The sequence below is a fragment of the Callorhinus ursinus genome, unplaced genomic scaffold, assembly GCF_003265705.2.
Source record: "Callorhinus ursinus isolate GAN/ISIS: 27379988/994484 unplaced genomic scaffold, GSC_fseal_2.0 scaffold84, whole genome shotgun sequence".
Classification (NCBI taxonomy): Eukaryota; Metazoa; Chordata; class Mammalia; order Carnivora; family Otariidae; genus Callorhinus; species Callorhinus ursinus.
The window spans coordinates 3,536,061-3,541,065 of NW_027397146.1; the positions used below are offsets into that span (position 1 = coordinate 3,536,061).

At 47.3% G+C, this 5,005-nt stretch overlaps 1 pseudogene; it reads right to left on the reverse strand.

The window, feature by feature from the left end:
• Nucleotides 1-232: 232 nt before the first annotated feature.
• Nucleotides 233-2,334, reverse strand: LOC112816378 (protein SET-like; annotated as a pseudogene).
• Between the last annotated feature and the right edge of the window lie 2,671 nt (nt 2,335-5,005).

Sequence of the window (5,005 nt, forward strand, 5' to 3'; positions counted from 1 at the left end):
TGGCTCAGATGGTTAAGCATCTGCCTTCGGCTCAGGTCATGATCCCAGAGTCCTGGGATCGAGTCCCGCATCGGGCTCCCTGCTCCTTGGGAGCCTGTTTCTCCCTCTGCTTCTCTCTTTCTCTCTCCCTCTGTCTCTCATGAATAAATAAATAAATAAAATCTTTAAAAAAAAGTGTCATCTACAGGGCGTCTGGGTGGCTCAGTTGGTTGGGCGACTGCCTTCGGCTCAGGTCATGATCCTGGAGTCCCGGGATCGAGTCCCACATCGGGCTCCCCGCTTAGCAGGGAGTCTGCTTCGCCTTCTGACCCTCTCCCCTCTCGTGCTGTTTCTCTCCCTCTCTCTCAAATAAATAAATAAAATCTTTTAAAAAATAAAAAATTAAATAAAAGTGTCATCTTCAATTGCAAGGATGTTCATTCAACATCACAATTAAACATGCCAGAGGAGAAGCCATGTTGTTAAAATACCCACTTAACCCATGCAAATATCTCAAACCCACCCTCTGCTGACCTTCTATAACCACATTTTTAAGGTTCTTTTTCTTTTTTTTTTAAACAATAGGAAGTGGACAGATACAAGTTGGTAAATGCTAACTGTCCATATTCATGTAGAGACACAGTGTAATCTCTGAGCCCAATATCCAGAGAAAGGAGGAAAACAGCTAAAATTCTAGGCACTACTACACAGGGGCCTCCCACCCTTCAGCTTCCAGCTTCCTTCTGCTAAGGGAGCGGAAGGCTTCTCTTTTTTCCCACAGAACACAGTAGTGTTGATTCCGTAAAGTTTTTGTTGAGACAGGAAGGGATAAAAATGAATTTGGAAAGAAAGGGGTAGGTATTCTTTTCTCAAGGTGTTTCCCCCCAAAATAACTTGAGAACCATGGTATAGAGGGAGAGAAAAGAGACTTCAAAAAACAGGGCAAAGGAGCACAAGAGGAGGGAAAAAAAAAAAAAAGACTGCAACTTGCTCCCAGGGACCGGAGAACATTAAAAAAGGAAGGTTGGAATCCACCAGTGTTCCATTGCTCAGCTTCTCCTTCCTCCACCTCTCCCTCCCCCCGACATCATCATCTTCATCTTCTGCACCTTCATCCTCATCTCCCTTCATCAGTGTCTTCCAATCCTTCTTCTTCTCCTTCCCCTCCTCCATCATCCACACCGGGAACCAAGTAGTGCTGTCACGGATTTGACCAAATATCATCTTTGATGACCTCTCCTAACTCATCCGCACCTGCATCAGAATGGTCAGGAAACCAGGTGAAGAAGCGCTCTGGTTCCTCATGCTGTCTCTTCCTGCTGGCTGTATTCCGCGTTTGACTTGAACGTTTCTTGTCAAATCCTTTTCAGATTTCCATTTGACTTCAGTGGACTTTGAAGATGGATCACCACTCTCATTCAGATGAAATTCTTTGGAAAGAACTTTATTTTCTTTTTTTTTAAAGATTTTATTTATTTATTTATTTATTTATTTGAGAGCGAGAGAGAGCATGAGAGGGGGGAGGGGCAGAGGGAGAAGCAGACCCCCCCGCTGAGCAGGGAGCCCGATGCGGGACTCGATCCTGGAACTCCAAGATCATGACCTGAGCTGAAGGCAGTCGCTTAACCAACTGAGCCACCCAGTCACCCAGAACTTTACTTTCGAACTAAGGGCTTTCATCACAATAAAAAAATCTATTCTGCACTCTGATTTAATATCTTTAAATTCGGTCACTTCAACTCTTGTCAAATGATGCAGCGCCTCTTCACCCTCCTCCCCAAGCAGTGCAGACGCTTGTGGATGACTGACAAATGTTGTTACCCCCAAATTTGGAATTCTGGTAGTAAAGTCCAACCTCTCCTGAAAAGATGGTTGGCAGAGTTTGTTTTATTTCTGTTCTACTTTCAAAATCTCCTCACTGGTTTGTTCATTAAGTCTGTCTATTTCCTTTTGTACTTCATCAGTCTGTTCAATTGCTTCTTGTTGTTCCTTTTCTCCCTTCAGCAAGTGCTGAGAGGTCGACGTCTCCTCCAGCTTGGGGGCAAGAGGCAATCTTGGTTCCTTCATTTGAGGCGGGAACGAAGACTGGCGTTTGAGGGTCATGTTGTGAGTAAAGTCCACAAAAAAATGGCAGATGCATGCCTGGAAGAAGCTCTGATTACTCTCTGCCTTTCCTTTTTCTAAGAAATTGTTCATTTCGGGCGCCTGGGTGGCTCAGTTGGTTAAGCCACTGCCTTCGGCTCAGGTCATGATCCCGGAGTCCCGGGATCGAGTCCCGCATCGGACTCCCCCTTCTCTGTGGGGAGCCTGCTTCTCCCTCTGCCTCTGCCTGCCACTCCCCCTGCTTGTGCTCACTCTGTCTCTCTCTCTCTCTCTATGTCAAATAAATAAATAAAATATTTAAAAAAAAAAAAGAAAAGAAATTGTTCATTTCAAAGGCATTTTCCAAGGTATTGACATAAAGTTATTCACAACACCCATTATTTGAAAACATTACTGCATCCGTGGTTATGTGCCGTTTTCCATTCATGATATGGTTCTTTGGTGCCTTTCATCTTGTCCTGATGAGGTATGTCAAAGTTATGATCCTGCCGGGGAAGGTTCTACCTCCGCCAGGCAGGTCGCTTTGCCGCCTGCTCTATCAATTGTGTCACCATGCTGGTGACAACAGTCTACATTGGTGTCTGAAGTGGGAATGACACAAAGGCCCCATCTACAAGTGGGTAAACTTTATTCCAAACTTAAGAAAAAGTGGATTTTCTCCCAAATTAAGCAGGACTTTTTCATGAAAAAAGAACTGGACTTTCTTCCACTGTATTTCTGATTGAAGCTCACAACCATATTGCTTGTTAGTTCTAATGAAGATTGCAATACCTAGGATTTCTTGGAGATGTATCTGGGTTAATATGACCCAGGTGTCACTCACAGAAGTCATAAAGACATGGCAGATTTTTAGCCCTTGGGAAAGTAACATGCTTTACACGTCTATGGAAGAACTTTGTCTAAACACCCCTCTTTCCCTGCAGCCTGTCCCTAAGAGCTGCACGTTAAGCCAGCCTTCTCTGGCTGGCTGCCTCACTGCACTTGGACACGTGCTTATCATATCTCTGACTAATACTATTGCTTTCACGGTTTGGAGGTTTCCCCCGTGGTCACTCACCTCAAGGTAGCTGCCATCAGAGCAGAGCCTTGGCCCTTGGGAAGTCCCAGCAGCGGGCTGTGAAGGTCCTTCAGTCTCTAGCCCTCCTTCCCAAGAGTTGGGGTGGCTGCTGACTGGGAAGTTGACTGCTGGTTGCCACGATTGAGCTAGTTTCTGGGTTCTTGTCTGTCAAAGTCTGGTGGCCACTTGAGGTTTCTGGTTCCCTGGTCCATCCTGGTTAGTTTCTCTTGTCTTTCATGGTGAGAGACTAAAAGTCCTGTTTCTGTAAATTGTGACTGTGTTGCAGGATACAAAACGGACTGGGCCCCTATAGCATGTTTGTCTTCCGGTTTAGAAACTGCAAGTCCAGGGCGCCTGGGTGGCTCAGATGGTTAAGCGTCTGCCTTTGGCTCAGGTCATGATCCCAGGGTCCTGGGATGGAGTCCCGCGTCGGGCTCCCTGCTCCTTGGGAGCCTGCTTCTCCCTCTGCCTCTTCTCTCTCTCTCTCTCTCTTTCTCTCTCTCTCTGTCTTTCATGAATAAATAAATAAAATCTTAAAAAAAAAAAAAAAAAGAAAGAAACTGCAAGCCTGGGTGAGGTGTCCCGTCTCCCAGATTGAAGTGACAGGCCAATTGTTCTTTCTGTGCTTCTAGTCTGGGGCCAGAGTAATTGTGCCCAAGTGTTAGCGCTTTCTGCCTGGGCCAGCCCCAGCCCAGTAGCCCTCCCTGTGGACCCGGGGCTCTGTTTACACTTAGCTTCTAGCTCTAGCTGCAGAACTGGTTCTGCCTGTTTTCTGTGGTCTTTGCCCAGAGCTCTTGCTCTCTGGAGTCTAGGGAAGCAGGGAATGCTGCATTTCTGTGTCTTTTAAGGAAAGATACACACAAGTAGCTGGAGAAATGGAACAGGTGCTCAAGAGAGGTGCCCCCATAAGAATGGTCTCCTGGAGAAGAGGTCGGTTCCTGGGAGAGACCAGGGCACCTGTGACATCTGGAGCACGGCTATAGCAGGTCTGAGTCTGAGTCTAGTCCTGGGAGGGAAACAAGTGGAGTCCCCTCCGGCTCATGAGCCCAACCTCTACCCAAGCTTCCTGAAGCTGGTTCTGACTGCTTTTTCTTTATTTCTCCCCCTTAGAAGAACCAGAGGAATTTCAGGAAAAGACACAAGTGGGCTGAGGCAGAATGGCAAGGGAAGCTGTGGATACCAGCATGATGTTGGAAACTTCCCACTGATTCTTAGCTTGCCCTCCGTGCACTCCAACAAAGTCCCAACTTTCTGTAGTGACACGTGAAATGGGGCAGCCCCCTGCACCTGTCAATCTGCACCTAGGGGTTCCTGAGCTTATGGGCTCAGCGCTTTGGGAGACACTGAAACTTGGAACCCAACGAAGACCCCCAATTCAGACACAGTCGCAGTGGGGGGACTTCTGTTGCCACAGGAGGCCTCCTTGACAGTCTCCAGCATGTGGGAGAGTTTGAGGAGATTCTTCAGTGGGATGAAGGCGGGGCCTTCTCTCTGTATGCATATCAGCGGGAGGAATTTCCTTGAAAGGTAGCTTTGACCACATCTGGAGGAAATGGACAAATGAGGACACGGAGTGTCTCAGAGCCAAAGGAATTCCTATTTCCATCGGTTTCAAAGACATTTGAAGACTGGAGGAAAACATTTTAAAATTTAAGCCCACACCTCTGATGCTGTGAAAGTACTGGCTCCTTAAGGTTAGGAAACAAGAAACCGCAGACTGGGTTAGAGCCTAGGCAGGTTTCCTGAGCAAAACTCTCACAGCTCAGAGGGCTGTCCCCAGGATCAGGGGGCAGGCTCTAGAGGCCCAGGCCATCCTCATACCCTGGTCAGGGGTCGTTCCAGTGCTGGAGGACCTCCTCAAGTAGC